Genomic DNA, 17,134 nt, shown 5'->3' on the forward strand with positions numbered 1-17,134 from the left:
TGTGGATTTTCGTGTGAAATTCAAACACTTTGCAGCTGCCAAACGCAACAGAAATAAATAACACCAATTCTATACCATCTCTTTCTGAAAACACTGAAGGGACACCGAACACATCCTTGGATCACCTCCAATACAAAGTGGTTTGCAACCTCTGACCTGGAGCAAATCAAGCTTGTATGTGCTATGTCCAGAATGGGCCAAGGGCTTCTGGGTCCTCTGTGAGGGAGAGAGGGAGGAGAACAGGCAGCTGGCATCAATTGAGTATGCCATGTGACAGGCCTTCTGATAAGCTGTTCACATGATTTCGTTAATTAAAGAAGGTATTGAGCCCATTGCACAGATGGGAAAACTGAGGCTCTGGTGAGTAACTTTCCCAGAATCATCCAGCTATGAAATGTCTGCCAAAGGTCCAGAGCCTTCTTGTAACTCTGGTGACCATTTCCCCTCCTCCTTCTCTGCCCTTCTGGCACCTCCTTCCTTCCTTCCTTTATCATGGCCATGACCTTCCCGGCTCCCTGTCTTCCAGTCCACACTCCTGGCTGCTGGGCAAGCAGGGCTCAGCCACATCCAGGCTGTGCTCTGACAGGGGCACCATGTCCAGGCTCACAGATTAGAGTGGAGGAAGGGCTGCTGGGAAACTCAGGCAAACCTGCTGCTTCCCAGTTGGGCAACTGAGGCCCAGATTGGGCACATGCCTTACCCAGGGTCACACAGCAAGAACACCCATGCCTCTCCTTCCCCAAGCCCTCCTTCTGTCCCATTGTGCACAGCTGCTCAGTCGTGCCCAGCACTTTGCAACCCCATGGACTATAGTCCGCCAGACTCCTCTGTCCATGGGGATTCTCCAGGCAAGAACACTGGAGTGGGTTGCCATGCCCTCCTCCGGGAGATCTTCCCAACCCAGGGATCAAACCCAGGTCTCCCGCATTGTAGGTGGATTCTTAAAATGTCAGAGCCACCAGGGTAGCCCAAGAATACTGGAAAGGGTAGCCTATGCCTTCTCCAGGGGATCTTTCTGACCCAGGGATGAACCAGGGTCTTCTGCATTCCAGGTAGATTCTTTACCAGGTGAGCTACCAGGGAACCACCTCTGTCCCTGGATGCAAAGCTGTCATTTCTCCTGGGAAGGAAATTCCAGATGAGTTCTGGGAGGTTGGTGGGAATAGACTGGCAAACAGCAAGCAGGACACCCCAGCCTCCCTCACCCCAGTGCCCCTCCCCACCCTGGCAGTGCCCACTGGGAGGCCCACAGGCTCCACGGCTCCACTGGCAATTGGGGCTCAAGGAGCTTTGCGAGTCCAGGGAGGTTCTCAGGTTTGCTCTGTGTTTCTCTTTCCAGCCTCAGCTTGTCCCAGGGTTTATTATCAGCAAAGGTGATATAATAATCCCCTGATGGCAGGAAGCTGGCTGGGGCTCAGGGTGCTGGCCCTTCAGCCCTGGGGGCCTCTCAGCAAATAGTCCCTTGGAAGCAGGGCAGCTGTCCCTGAGGAGGGGGCAGGCTGGGAGGGGCCTCACTCCCCACACACTGGACCCTGGAGGAGCCCCTGTGTGAGCAGGACTGCAACCCTGGCTGGCGGGACTGCCTTGGGCAGGTGACCTGGGCAATTCCGTGGTCTCCAGGGTCCCTGCCACTCTGGCCACGTGTCCCTGTCACAGACCCGAAACCCCTTCAGGCCCCTGTTCTCTTGCCTCAGTTCCAGTCCAGGCCCCTCCTCCATGGGAAGGTTGTCTCCATGCCTGCATCCCTTCTGGGTTAGAGGACCCCTACTGGGCTGCCTCAGGGCCCCTGGGACCCTGGAATCCCCCCACCCAGTCATCTCCACTCTGCCACTCCTACCCTCGTCCCAGTCCCGGGTGCCTTCTCAGGGCTGTCTCCTCCCAGGAGTCCTGCAGGGGCCTCCTGTTTCAGCTCTTGCCGTTAAAAGGGGGCCGATCATCCGTCCATCCCCACCCCCTCCCTGGATTCCCTGAAAGGCTCCCCATCAGCATCAGTCACAGCATCCTTGTTCATTTCCAATCCCTTCTTCCCAGCTTGGAAGCTGCTAACCAGTCTCCCAGGCCAGGAGAATCCTCACAGGTAGGACTACTCCTAAATCTTTCCAGACTCCCACCTGGATGGCAGTTTTGGAACTTAAGAGCTCAACATTATGCTAATTTATTCTGTGTTTCTTCCATGATGTTCCTTGATGCTTGGAGTCATGCTGAGTTGGGGTCTCCCTTCCCCAATGCAGAAGAGTCACATGTGAAGGCAAAATTGGGGGAGGGGACTCACAACAGCCCCTACTTCCCATGTCATCCTGTCCCCACGGCCTTGCTCTCACCCCATGGGCTCCTCCCTGTTCAGACCTGAAGCTTCCCTCCTCCAGGTGGGGCTGTGTCCTCTCAGATGGCAGCTCCTTCTAGTGATGGCTACAGGGAGGACAGGCCGGGACACGTGTCTCCAGGTTACTGTGGAAGGAGGCCGTGGGCCTGAAGGTGGGTCCTGGGTCCCAGAACTCCTACCCTCAAGGGACCTGCTGACATGTGGGCTGTAGAGCAAAGTGCTCAAACCCACAGCTTTGCTATTTTTATCTGGGGTTTACTCTTTCTAGCCTTTTCACCGTGGTCCCCCAGCCTTAGTTTTCTCATCCGTGAATGAATTATCAGACTTTCCTGGTGGTCCAGTAGCTGTTTCACTGAAGGGGGCACAGGCTCAAACACAGGTTGGGGAATTTCCACATACCATGCAGCGCAGCTGAAAATAATTGCATTAACAATGCAATCCACTACTCCTTTTCTGAACTCATGGGCTCAGATGTGCTTGTTATTCAGACTTTTTAAGTCAGACAGGTACATGGTGAATCTACTCTATATGCCATAACACTCGGCCTTGCGTCTGAAAGCACCTTGAAATAAACACATTAGTGTTTTGGCAACTGAATTATAATCAAACATGTTAGTGTTTCAGCAACATAAATTGTCTCAACTTTGTTCAAGTCAAGTTTGTTACTAAACAATTAAACTTTTTCTTTCATTTTGGAGAGTTGAAATTTGGGATTGTAGAAAACTATCACTGTAACCAGAGCTTTCCAGATAGCAATAGTGGTAAAGAATCTACCTGCCAGTGTCGAAGACGCAAGAGACAGGGATTTGATCCTTGGGTTGGAGAAGATATCCTGGAATAGGAAGCAGCTATCCACTCCATTATTCTTGCCTGGGAAATCCCAAGGACAGAGAAAACTGGTGGGCCACAGCCTATGGAGTCAGAAAGAGTCAGACACGACTCCATTCTTGTACCCTGTATGGCTGTAGATAATGGCATACAGAGCAAAGAGCTAAAAAATGTGCATGGCTTTGTGGCTAGACTCAACTCACCTTTGAGATAAGACAAGTTTCTTAACAAAGCCAAGGGTGACGGGTGGGCAGAATAACTGTAGAGCAGCTGTGCTGTTACCAGGTGTCTGGTTCTAACTCCACAGATTCTGAGCCTCAGCCATCACAGAGCCCTGTGTCATTTCCAGACGTCTGACTTAATCCACCTCCAGAGCTAGGTCTTTCTCTGGTGGGTCCTCAGTGAAGACCACTGCCGTCCTGGCGTTGGTGACATGCCTGACCATCACAGCACCATGCCCACCAACAGGACATTCACTTTGTCCATCTCAGCCTCTCTGGACACCATATGGTTCTACCTGCGCCTGCCGCAGCTGTTCTCCACTTGTGTGGCCTTCTCGCTGGTGGCCAGCATGGGCACTGGGAGAGAGAATGTGGGCAACTGGTCCATGGCCATCTGGTGCTTCTGTTTCGCTGTGACCCTCATCATCTTCATTGCTGAGTTATGTAAGCTCCAGTCCCCCTTCGTTTCTTCTGGCACCACCTCGACACCTACACCTGCTATGCCGCCCTCCTCTGCCTCCCGGCCTCTGTCATCTACTCCATCACCTTTGTCCAGTTGCTGTTCAGTCACCAAGTCACGTCCGACTCTTTGTGACCCTGTGGACTGCAGCACGCCAGGCCTCTATGTCCCTCACTGTCTCCGGAGTTTGCCCAAGTTCACGTCCAGCTGTGCAACATGGAATACAAGCTGCCCGTCAAGCTTGTGCACACCCTGCTCATCATGCTCCTCTACACCAGCGCTCTGGTCCTCTGGCCACTCTACCAGTTCTATGAGAGGTTGGGTGGGAAGCCCCAGCGGTCCAGTGATGAGGACTGCATTAATGGGTTCACTGCCTACGTGTGCACCTGGGACCAGCACCTGGTTGTGGCCAACCTGACAGCCTCCAACCTGCTGGTTTATGTGGCCGGCCTGGTGTACTGGGCCCGCCATAGGAACTAAGGGCCTGCACAGCACTCCTGATTCCCTCCGCTCATGGGAGGTATCCTCACCAAGCTCTGACATCCTCTGACATCCTTAGTGGACGTGAACTTGGGCAAACTCTGAAGACAGTGAGGGACGTAGAGGCCTGGCGTGCTGCAGTCCACAGGGTCACAAAGAGTCGGACATGACTTGGTGACTGAACATCAACAACAGCTGATCTTCTCTTCCTGGCTCCCTGTTGCCTTAATGGTCCAGGAGCAAGTGACGAGAATGAAGACAGAACACGAAATCTGGTGCAATGGGTCAGGGGACCTGCAGCCTCTGTTGGACTGAGGTGCAGAGTCCACTCTGAGTCCAGTTTTTATTCCTAATTGCAGACTACAAGACTTTCTTTGATCTTATCTTTCTCAAGACAGCGCTGGTTTAAACACGTACTCCTAAATGTCATGGACTTCATTGACAGAGTCCAGATCTCCTTGTTTTCACTCCAGGCCACTGCCTTCCAGGCTAGTCTCAGGAACAATCAGCAAGTACTAGGCAGTATTCATGCCTGGCGCTTACGTGGTGTTTCAAAGTCCGTGCTTTCGTGATCCTGGTCATACTCCCTTCTGGGTCTGGCCTTGGGGTTTGTAACAAGGCTATTATTCTAAGAAAAACATGACAGATAATCATTAACTTAGTTTCTTAATATATGCTGTTTTTCCAGCTTCTGTTTCTGTGGAATCTCTCAAGGCTGGGTAAGTACATTATTAGGAAGTCCCAGCAAATCTCCCCATTTTTATTTTTGCAGGCATAGATACACCAATCGAACAACTTCTTTCTTCATCAGTTCTTGGATGGTTTCTTTTGGTTTCTCTCATTCATCTGAGGATTAGACAAAAAACAGTCAAAAACATATATCCTGATATTATAGTACTAAGCAATCCTCCTTCTAGAGGGGTTTAGTTTATGTAAACCTTCCTCAATTTCTTCAAATAAGTTTCTGGGAGTAGTTGTAAGTGACCATTCTGCATATTAGAAATAGTAGCCTGTAATAGAGAAATATCTAAGGATAGATTATTACAAACATGTCCTCTCAGATGTTTAGATAATTGATCCCAAGTATATCCCAAGCACTTCGATTACACTTATGAAGTGTGACACAAAATGAAGAGATATTCCAATCACACTTCAGATGATTTTGTAATTTTAAAATTTCGTACTCTGTCCCCTCGTAGGAGAACTGCGTTTTCTAAATCAATCAATTGTTCATTAATTTCTTGGTCTATGTGAGTCTGACTTCCCCAGGCAGGACTTGCATTTTGGTGCCACTGCTGTATAGATGTTGTCCTGTGGATAGTCTGACACAGTGCCACCCCGGCTACTGCCATGGTTGTGGCTATAGCAATGATTCTCATAATAGCTACGGAGTCCAGTAAACCTTGTGGAATGTTGCAGTACTTCTTTATAACCTTTAAAAGAGCTTGTGCTTCAAGGGAGCCTTCCCAAGGTCTGGTTTGATTTACTGGAAGCCATATCCCCAATCTCCTTCTTAATATAACAAAATGAGTGATTAGAATTATAAAGTGAAGAATTTAAGCAGGTGTATAATTTTCAATCCTGGCAAGAAAGTTCCTGTACATTTTCATTGATAAAAATTGTTCCTTTCAAGAGCACATAAGGATCTCTCATGCAAGCCTGAATATAAAATGTCCAATTTGTACTGGTATTAAATGTCAATGAATAATTAGTTTTATCGGAATAATACCCATCCCAAATTTGGAATCTTTTAAGACTTAGGGCTAGTTTCCAAATCCCTCTTTGCCCTCTCCCTTGATCTAACTATGGGAAGGGGGTGACATGCCACTTCCACGCCATATAATTGGATGATCTGAAGATAGTAGCATAGTTAAAGACTTTATGCACCTGCCAACACAGCCTTTTGTGAGGATAGCAGAACTGCTTTTGATGAGAGCCATTAGACACTGCATACCCCTTAGGGGACTAGTCCTATCCAATTCCATAGGAACGAGTAATCAAAATTATTCCCTCAGTCCTGCTGCAATTATCCCACTGAATACGATCTTGCTTTTCAGTCCATAGCTTGTGATGCTCACATAAAGGTCTGTCCAATTTGGTGTCGTTATGGGGTTCCCTGGTGGCTCAGATGGTAAAGCGTCTGCCTGCAATGCGGAAGACCCGGGTTCGATCCCTGGGTCAGGGAAGATCCCTGGAGAAGGAAATGGCAACCCACTCCAATATCCTTGCCTGGAGAATCCCATGGACGAGGAGCCTGGTAGGCTACAGTCCACAGGGGTCACAAAAATTCGGACACGACTGAGCGATTTCACATTGGGTTCTGAGTTGTTATAAGCAAAACTCAGACCAAAGAGAAGATGTAGCTGAACCTTAGTATAGTTACTATTTAAAGAATTAGTGGACAGCCAGGCTTACATAGACAGTTTAAGACATCTTGTAGCTGGTCCTATACAAGTTGGCCAGAATTCATACCCATAAGTAACATTGAAGGGAGTCCCTTCCTCTTGTTTAAAAAGAGAAAGGTGTGTATCTTTAGGTCCTGGTATCCAGGAAGAATAACAAACATAAATGGGGATCATAGAATCCCCCCAGTCAACAGGTTTTAGTAATGGAAGGCTAGGTATATATGCCCAATAAGTTGAATTTTTAGATTCAGCTGTTGCTAAGGGTATACTCACTGTGGTGGGGATAAGAGCAAACAACGCAACAGGCAGATTGTTAGGAGTGGCAGCATTCACTTTATTTTCTAAGAGCTTTTCTGATTTCTGTGTTAATCTTTTAATTTTTTATCCCCAAGTGGGGATCTTGTTCCGATAAGTCAACGGGAGGAGAATCGTTATCTTTGTCTGTTTCAGACTCAGGCCTTTGAAACTCATTACTGGGGGCGCAACATTCCACACAAAGCATCTTTTCCGTGGGATTTCACTCATGATATGGTTTCAGATAACGTGAAGGGGTGTTTCTGAATCACCTGGTGAAACACAAGCGAAACCCCTTCCCCAGGTTGTCAGAGTCCCCCTCTGCCATGAACGTGTTACTGGATCACACCACCAAACAGGTGGTTTGGGGTGAATTTCTTTTTGTTCCTTTTTAAAATGTCATTCTACTGCAGTGAAATCATTATCTTGATGCAAAAATTTAAAATAAATAATGCTTTATATAATTTTTGCTGTGGAGGAAGTGACATTCCATTTCCCACCTTTTTGTTTTTGTAGCATTTCTTTACGAGATCTGTTAGCTCATTTTACACTATCTTGTCCTTGGGGATTATAGGGAGTTCATGTATAATGCTTTATAGACCAAGCCTTTTTAAAAAATCCCTAAAAGTAGAACTAATGTAAGCCGGGCCATTGTCTGCTTTTATATTTTGTGGGAGGCCCATTGTAGTAAAGCAACCATGCAAATGTGAAATAACATGTTTTGTAGATTCCCCAGAGCAAGCAGTTGCCCAGATAAACTTAGAGTTAGTATCAACCATGACGTGTACATAAGCAAGCTTTCCAAAGGATGGAATGTGAGTTACGTTCATCTGCCAGATCTGATTTGGCTTCAGGTCACGGGGATTAACTCCCAAGGCTTCTGTTGGAGATGTGGTTATCACAACCATCTGGCATGTAGGATAAGTCCATACAATCTGTTTAGCTTGAGCCCAAGGGATATGAAACTTGGTTTTTAAATATTTGAATTACAGTGTGTCAGATCATGAAGGGCTGATGCCTCTGTAAATACTGGAAATAAAAGGGCATTGGCTTGATCATTTCTGAGATGGTTGGATGGCATCTCTGACTCAATGGACATGAGTTTGAGTAAACTCCAGAAGTTGGTGATGGATAGGGAGGCCTTGGACAAGAAGGCCTGGCATGCTGCAGTCCACAGGGTCGCAAAGAGTCAGAGACAACTGAGCGACTGAACTAAACTGTTAAAGGCCCTGGTAAGTCAGTATGAGCTGGAGTATGAGTAATGTAGGAGGGAAACTGTTGGTATCTAATCACTTTTTGTAAATTTATAAAAAGTGTATATAATGTGGATAGGATAGTATCCTTAATAGTTGCTGTTTCTATATGTTTAGTTACATGTACAGAATATTGAGAATCAGATAAGATGTTAATTGTTTGGGCAATATTTTGTAATGTGTGTTTAATAGCCAGAATTTCTGCTTGTTGTGTAGAATATCCAGGTGTTTAAATAACTAGCATAAACGTGCCTGTATATCCTGTTTTACCTCAGCTAGTGCCATCTGTCGGAGAAGGCGATGCACCCTACTCCAGTACTCTTGCCTGGAAAATCCCATGGATGGAGGAGCCTGGAAGGCTGCAGTCCATGGGGTCGCTAAGAGTCGGACACGACTGAGCGACTTCACTTTCACTTTTTCCTTTCATGCATTAGAGAAAGAAATAGCAACCCACTCCAGTTCTTGCTTGGAGAATCCCAGGGATGGGGGAGCCTGGTGGGCTGCCGTCCATGGGGTCGCTCAGAGTCGGACACGACTGACGCGACTTAGCAGCAGCAGCAGCAGCAGGAGATGTGGAGCAGACAGCATGGCCTCGCCAGTGGGGATGTGTGTATAATTTTGGCTGATTTGTATTGTATAGCAGAAACCGTGGAGAAGGCAATGGCACCCCACTCCAGCAGAAACCGTGGAGAAGGCAATGGCACCCCACTCCAGCACTCTTGCCTGGAAAATCCCATGGACAGAGGAGCCTGGTAGGCTGCAGTCCATGGGGTCGCTAAGAGTTGGACACAACCCAGCGACCTCACTGTCACTTTTCACTTTCATGCATTGGAGAAGGAAATGGCAACCCACTCCAGTGTTCTTGCCTGGAGAATCCCAGGGATGGGGGAACCTGGTGGGCTGCCGTCCATGGGGTCGCACAGAGTCGGACACGACTGAAGCAACTTAGCAGCAGCAGCAGCAGCAGCTCTATCCACACAGGCTGATCAGTTTTCCAATTAAGAGGTATGGGTGTGGGTGGAGGAAGATTAATATGAGCAGCAGACACTAATGAAAAGGGGGCGGTTTGAAATCTTGAGTAGTCAAAGGATAAATCTTTCTTGTTGATTTGTGTCCAGTCCCAATCCTGGTATATAACCCTGACTGAACATAATTCAGCGACTGGCCTCGCTATATTGATTTGGAGAAATAAGTATGTCAGCATGTCATTGTTCCAAGAGATCACGACCCCGTAGATTGACAGGTATATCAGCAACATAAAGTTGGATAGTGGCTAGTTGTTTATCAGGCCCTGAACAAGATGATACCACAGCACTCTGCTTTAGTCCTTGTGCCTGTCCCGGACCTACAATAGATATTGGAGCAGGCCTGGTCAGCGACACTTTAGGCCGATGTAGAGAGCTGATGATAGAAACATCGGCTCCAGTATCTAAACCTTGAAAGTTTTTGCCACTTATATTGACTTGTTAGGTGGGTCTGGATTCTAAAATTTTTTCAGTGAGAAAAATACCAGCCTTTCCCGTGCTTCCAAATCCCCCAGAGCTCTGCTTTTTGTCCAAATGTCCTATACCCACATAAGGTAGAATTAAAAGCTGAGCAATTCTATCCCCTTTGGAAACCTTCCAGGGAAGAGCAGTAGAGGCCATAACCTCCAATTCTCCCTCATAATCACTGGCTATAACTCCGGTATGAATTTGAACTCCCCAGGAAGTCAGCCCTGATCTTCCTAACAATAAATCAACTGTCCCCTGTGGAAGGGGTCCCAATATTCCTGTTGAAATAACAGTTGGTGTCTCTCCAGGAGTAACAACAGTATCCTGACTACTACTTATATCGAGGGCTGCGTTTCCTTGGGTTGCTGGGGATAATTCCATGACACGGCATGGTAATTCTTGTCGTGGTCTATGTGCAGGTGGGAAAAGAATTTCCAGACATAAGACAGAATGAGAGGGAAATAAAGTTTATTAGAGTGGGAGACACTGTTAGAACAGCGGGCCAGCTCAAGGGAGAACCAACATTGAACAGGGGTCTTTAGTCCACTTTTATACCTAGGGTACAAGGAGTGGGATAAGGGTCTTGTGGGTCATTTGCTGATTGGATGAGACATGTATACTGGGTGGAGGGAAGAGTAAGGCAAATACCTTCTCCCTATAGGGTAAGAGGGGAGACAGGTTATATTGCTCAGGAGGACTTGAAATCCATTAATAGTTAGAAGAAGGGGGAGGGAAGGATGACAAGGGTCTGGTTTTTCCTTTCCTGCATTGCAACCTCCTTGGTTTTATCTGCTCGTTTGTCCTTGGGTCACCATATCCCTCCCCCTCTTTATTTTTAGGGCTAATTCTTTGGCCTCTTTTGATACCCTGCTCATGTCTAACTGTCTACCTATTTCCCTTCTCAGGCATTTGGGAACCCAGTGTCAGGGGAAAAGGGGCGATGACCACTCTGGCTTCTTCAGGCTGTACAGGGGTGTCGTGGGGCTCTGGGTTCCCTTTGCCTGCTCTCTGTCAGGGTGCATTTACAGAGGGAGATGAGAGTCCATGGAATGACAAGGTGACTTGTTTCAGCATTGTCTAGGTGTTGGTCAGGGAATATTCTTGTCATCCTACCACTTGGAGATTTGTTGTATTCTGGAAGAAACAAACTTAACAAGAAAGTTAAAGGTATGTGGCCCAAAGATTAATAGAAGTAGAAAAGCTGCTCAGGGGCTACCAGGGGAACCAGGACCAGACATTGGTTTATGATGTTAGTGTTTCTCTAGGTATGAGAAGATGCAAGAATTTGGGCCCATAAAATCTTTACCTGAAAACATCTGACTATCTGAAGGCCAGTTCTTCTGGGTTTTCCCCAGAGCACAGAGTGCCTTATTTCTGATCTCCACCCTGAACTCCTTTCAGGGGGTGTCGAAGGTCAGCAGCTTGCAGTGGTCATGATGTAAACTTTGTAGAAGCAGCTGGCAAGTACCAACCTCCAGCCAGCTGGGCCCCTTCATAGCCACATATATGACCATGTTTGGGGGGCATTTCATGGCCATTGTGTCCCACGGTGCTGGGAAGGCTCATTCCCAGGTCTAGGGAAGATTCCACTGATAGGCCACTCCGGGTGCTGTTATTGGACCAGGCCTTGCAAGTAGCAAAAGTCTCTGGACCACTGTCTTACTAGCCTTTTGGTCCAGGAAAATATTCCCTCTTGTTGCTTCTTCCCATATCTAGAGTTACATTATTACAATCACTGATCTCATATGGAACTGCATATCAGCATTATATCACAGGCTCAGTCACACATTTGTTAGCATAAGAAATAATCTTCCGAAACAAGTGACATAGAAAATAATATAGCTATAGCTAGCAGTTATTAGTAAAGTCATAAGCAAGAATTACAAGTCAAAAACTTTCATTAGGTAGAGCCTGGTATACGCCAGGTCATCTGACTTCAGTTGTTAAATGACTATAGCCTGGTGTTAATCTCCTGATTGTACATTATGGAGCATCTGATCTTTATCTGAAGATTGGTTACTGAGATGAGCCTTAGAAACAAACTTAGAGTGTCCTTTTTAATAACTAAATTAAATCTTTTAGCAATATAACATAACAAGGAACTATCTCAGAAGTGAGTCTTAGTAAACATTAGACCTTAATTAACAAAACTAGAAACTTAGTTTAACAATTTATAAAACTTAATATTCAGTGATTTTTTTCATTATGGAGGCATTAACCCTGTAACCAGGGAAGGCTTTAACCCATCAAATAAAAATAAGGTTTGTCAGGAACCTAGGAAAAGCCAAGCGGCCGTCTTGGATTTCCATAGCCCTGACTCTTTGATTTTCAGCTATTATTCACCCATTTTTAACTCCCCAATTTAGGAGTAGACTGTTGCCATGTTTTAAGGACATTAGGATAGCACAAGTCTAACAGTGAGGGGTTATTTTTTATAGAAGCAGAATGAGCTTTTACATGTACCATAATGTTAAATAACACTTATTTATTTTACCAAAGTAACAAAAGATTTTAAAAACAAATATAAATCACTTAAGGGCAAAGAAATTCATAATCTGTTATTGAAAGATTCATTCTAAGAAAACTTTGTTCTCTTAACATAGAGAGTAGACTAAATTCCAGTCTGTTACCAATTTATCAGATAGCAAGCAAACAAAACTTATCAGTTAATCTTAGAAAAGTCTTTTCCATACACCTTGAAGAACTAGCAGTATTTTTCTAAAGGCGTGAGAGTGAAACCATACAAGGCATGTTTAAAATCTAATTAAACTGTAAATGACAAAGTAGCCTGGTCATTGCTGTGACTTGTAACACTTTACCATGATAACTAGAATTATAACCGACAACATTTTACCAGGACATATCAGATTTTCATGAATTTCACATAATTTCTAGGATATCTATATAAGTAACATCAACCATACAATTTAACCTGAGAAGATTCAACACTTCTCCAACAATATTTTCCCATGCAATTTGACATGTCAAATGAACTCAGGTAGTTTAATAGCTCTTTGGGATGTCTCAGGGGCCCTCTGAAGCATCCCAAAGTCAGCTAGAAGTCAAGCTATTTAGGCAGTGTTGTCAATAAATAGCAGAAGGGTTTATAACAGTCAGATAGAATTGTAAATATCATTGTGAAATAATATATTCACTTAGCCAGTAACAAAGATTTCAAAGGTAAACATAGAACAGATCACTTCAGAGGTAAAGAAACTTAAAATCCATTATCAAAGGCAGTTCAACATCTCAAGAAAACTTTTATTTATACACAAAACTCTTCCCTTGGGGTCCACTTTCCATAAAGCCTTCTTATCGCTCTCATTTGTTCTCTCACCCTGGAACAGTCAACTGTAAGTCAGACCTATTTCCTTCCCCTTCATAAAATGTAACTTCGTTCCTCACACCTTCTCTACTGAACACACACATCCTGCTTTCCTTAAGCAACCAAGAATTGACCTTTATATTAGCATTCTATAGATTGGCGAACATAAATACCAGTGATAATTTCTCAAAAAAATTCTAGCAAACATCTCAGGAAGGCATCAAACATTATTTATTAATAGTCCAAAATCTTTAGTTTCTCTGTAAGTTAGTATTCAGTAACAAATGTTTCAGAATCTTATTTTATTTGGAAATGACCTAGCTATTCAATAAACTTCTGTTACTTAGTTTAGCACAACCCTAGAAATTCAGGTTACCAAAATCTAAAGAAACTGTTTTAGACAGACATTTTTAATCTTAATAGAGTTTATCTTAAAGCTCATATCTCATTTACATTTTTTTTGAAGTTTTTTCATTCAAGGTACCTTCCTTGCCAGCAAACCTGTGACAGATATAACAACATAACAATATTTAACTTATAATAAACCTAGGTACAATGAAAATATGCTTAATCTTAATGACTCTTAGACATGTCTATATTAGATTAGCAAACAAACATTAATATTAGATATTTAATATTGAATATTTCCCAGTTCACGTGAATCTGAAATTCAGTTAGGTTAATTTCTCTTGTATTTAGAATTGTCTCATCTGTAAGCGCTTACTTTTCTTTAGGCCAATTAAATTAGAATTCACAACTTCAGCAATATTATTTTAAAAAAACCAAAAGACACACATTGAGACATACATAAACCCAGACAGACAGACAGAGATCTCATAGTTTTCTGCCTGAGATTTAAAATGTCTCTTTGAACCACCCTCCCCCCACTTTTTATTTTTTTGCTTGAAATTTTAATTTGCCCAAGACTGATGTCTCAGGCAAAGTGGGCTGTGTATTTCAGAGACATAGAAAGAGTTAACTTCAAGCTTTTCCCTAGGCAGACTTTTATTTATTTATTTATTTATTTTAGGGATGAATAAATTTTATTATTTTTTTTAATTTAAATTTATTTTAATTGGAGGCTAATTACTTTACAATATTGTAATGTTTTTGCCATACATCAACATGAATCCACTACGGGTGTACACGTGTTCCCCATCCTGGACCCCCATTCCACCTCCCTTCCCACACCATCCCTCTGGGTCATCCCAGTGCACCAGCCCCGAGCATCCTGTATCATGCATCAAACCTGGACTGGTGATTCGTTTCACATATGATATTATACATGTTTCAATGCCATTTTCCCAAATCATCCCACCCTTGCCCTCTCCCACAGAGTCCAAAAGACTATTCTATACATCTGTGTCTCTTTTGCTGTCTCGCATACAGGGTTATCGTTACCATCTTTCTGAAGTCCGTATATGTGCGTTAGTATACGCTAGTAAAGTAATGCTCAAAATTCTCCAAGCCAGGTTTCAGTAATACGTGAACCATGAACTTCCAGATATTCAAGCTGGTTTTATAAAAGGCAGAGGAACCAGAGATCAAATTGCCAACATCCACTGGATCATCGAAAAAGCAAGAGAGTTCCAGAAAAACATCTGTTTCTGCTTTATTGACTATGCCAAAGCCTTTGACTGTGTGGATCACAATAAACTGTGGAAAATTCTGAAAGAGATGGTAATACCAGACCACCTGACCTGCCTCTTGAGAAACCTATATGAAGGTCAGGAAGCAACAGTTAGAACTGGACATGGAACCACAGACTGGTTCCAAATAGGAAAAGCAGTAGGTCAAGGCTGTATATTGTCACCCTGCTTATTTAACTTCTATGCAGAGTACATCATGAGAAACACTGGGCTGGAAGAAACACAAGCTGGAATCAAGATTGCCGGGAGAAATATCAGTAACCTCAGATATGCAGATGACACCACCCTTATGGCAGAAAGTGAAGAGGAACTAAAAAGCCTCTTGATGAAAGAGGACAGCGAAAAAATTGGCTTAAAGCTCAACATTCAGAAAACGAAGATCATGGCATCCGGTCCCATCACTCCATGGGAAATAGATGGGGAAACAGTGGAAACAGTGTCAGACTTTATTTTTGGGGGCGCCAAAACCACTGCAGATGGTGACTGCAGCCATGAAATTAAAAGACGCTTACTCCTTGGAAGAAAAGTTATGACCAACCTAGATAGCATGTTGAAAAGCAGAGACATTACTTTGCCAACTAAGGTCTGTCTAGTCAAGGTTATGGTTTTTCCAGTGGTCATGTATGGATGTGAGAGTTGGACTGTGAAGAAAGCTGAGTGCCAAAGAATTGATGCTTTTGAACTGTGGTGTTGGAGAAGACTCTTGAGAGTCCCTTGGACTGCAAGGAGATCCAACCAGTCCATTCTGAAGGAGATCAACCTTGGGGTTTCTTTGGAAGGAACGATGCTAAAGCTGAAACTCCAGTACTTTGGCCACCTCATGCGACGAGTTGACTCATTGGAAAAGACTCTGATGCTGGGAGGGATTGGGGGCAGGAGGAGAAGGGGATGACAGAGGATGAGATGGCTGGATGGCATCACTGACTCAATGGATGTGAGTCTGTGTGAACTCTGGGAGTTGGTGATGGACAGGGAGGCCTGGCGTGCTGCGATTCATGGGGTCGCAAAGAGTCAGACACGAGTGAGCAACTGAACTGAACTGAACTGTATTGGTGTTTTTCTTTCTGGCTTACTTCACTCTGTATAATTGGCTCCAGTTTCATCCACCTCATTGGAACTGGTTCAAATGTATTCTTTTTAATGGCTGAGTAATACTCCATTGTGTATATGTACCACAGCTGTCTTATCCATTCATCTGCTGGTGGACATCTAGGTTGCTTCCATGTCCTGGCTATTATAAATAGTGCTGTGATGAACATTGGGGTACACGTGTCTCTTTCAATTCTGGTTTCCTCAGTGTGTATGCCCAGCAGTGGGATTGCTGGGTCGTATGGCAGTTCTATTTCCAGTTTGTTAAGGAATCTCCACACTGTTCTCCATAGTGGCTGTATTAGTTTGCATTCCCACCAACAGTGTAAGAGGGTTCCCTAACAAGCTAGTTGTTTCCAATTGCACATGCAAAAAGAACCAGTTTTGCAGTTTCCAAGAAAAAAAAATTTCATTTTAACCAGTTTTATCTGGAGTCTAAAGAATATCATGGCCATCCTGTGTTAAAAAGTCATCTTTCCTTTCTGTAGTCATAGTTTTACACCTAAATTATAGACCAAATATGCTCAAATTGACTCTGATATCAGGGACAGATCAATTGATAAAATTCTTGGATTGTCCCTCTGGTGGGAAGTGAGGTCTTTGTCCATCAGAAGAAACTGAAGGGTTAAGGAAATTTGCAGAAGTGGGGGAAGCTTGATCCTTCCCCACCCTGAGAAACAGGAGTAGTTAGAAGGGAACTCTTTAGGATATTTAGGAGTGGGGGAAACTTGGTTCTCTCCCCACCTGAGAGATAAGCATAGAGGAGAGTTTTGATCCTTCAGGCTTTTGAATACAGAAGAAAGACCTGGACCAAAGGGAACCTCAGAATTCTTTCCTAGAGATCATGTGGCTATGAAAGGTTGAGTAGGGGTTGTCTAGGAAATCTGATGGAGAGAGACAGAGGGGGACAAGAGATACGGAGGCAACAGAAAGACACACGCAGCATGCGTCCCTCAAATCCATATTCTAACTGAGGGCCATGGAGGACTGAACGTAAGGAAATTCTGGGTCCTTTCCCTGCTTTTGGCAAAAGCTAGTGTGCCATTCAGAGGCCATTTTGGGGGGGTCCCCTAGTTTGTATTGGGGTCAGGCCTTTTGCAGGGTCAAAATTTTCCAGTTTCTGAGAACATAGCCAAGGGGTGAGTCTGAGAGAGGCTCCCAAGACATACCAGAACCCATCCTTAGCCTCCATGCCATAGAACGGGGGTACTGAGAGTCACTGATGGCAAAAAGTCGTCCCTTTTTGTCTCAGTGATGTCTCCATGCAACTATTGGCACAAAAATAGCCAACCATCCCAACAGTCACATACAACA

General features: G+C 44.5%; 1 non-coding gene and 1 pseudogene across 1 annotated transcript; both read left to right on the forward strand.

Moving 5' to 3' along the window:
* The first annotated feature begins 3,605 nt into the window (after nt 1-3,605).
* Nucleotides 3,606-17,134, forward strand: part of LOC128066988 (myeloid-associated differentiation marker-like) — a 32,986-nt pseudogene continuing 19,457 nt past the window's right edge.
* Nucleotides 6,426-6,498, forward strand: TRNAC-GCA (transfer RNA cysteine (anticodon GCA)). The gene has a single exon. It is a non-coding gene; the product is annotated as a tRNA-Cys (tRNA).

The sequence above is a fragment of the Budorcas taxicolor genome, chromosome 21 (genome assembly GCF_023091745.1).
Source record: "Budorcas taxicolor isolate Tak-1 chromosome 21, Takin1.1, whole genome shotgun sequence".
Taxonomy (NCBI): domain Eukaryota; kingdom Metazoa; phylum Chordata; class Mammalia; order Artiodactyla; family Bovidae; genus Budorcas; species Budorcas taxicolor.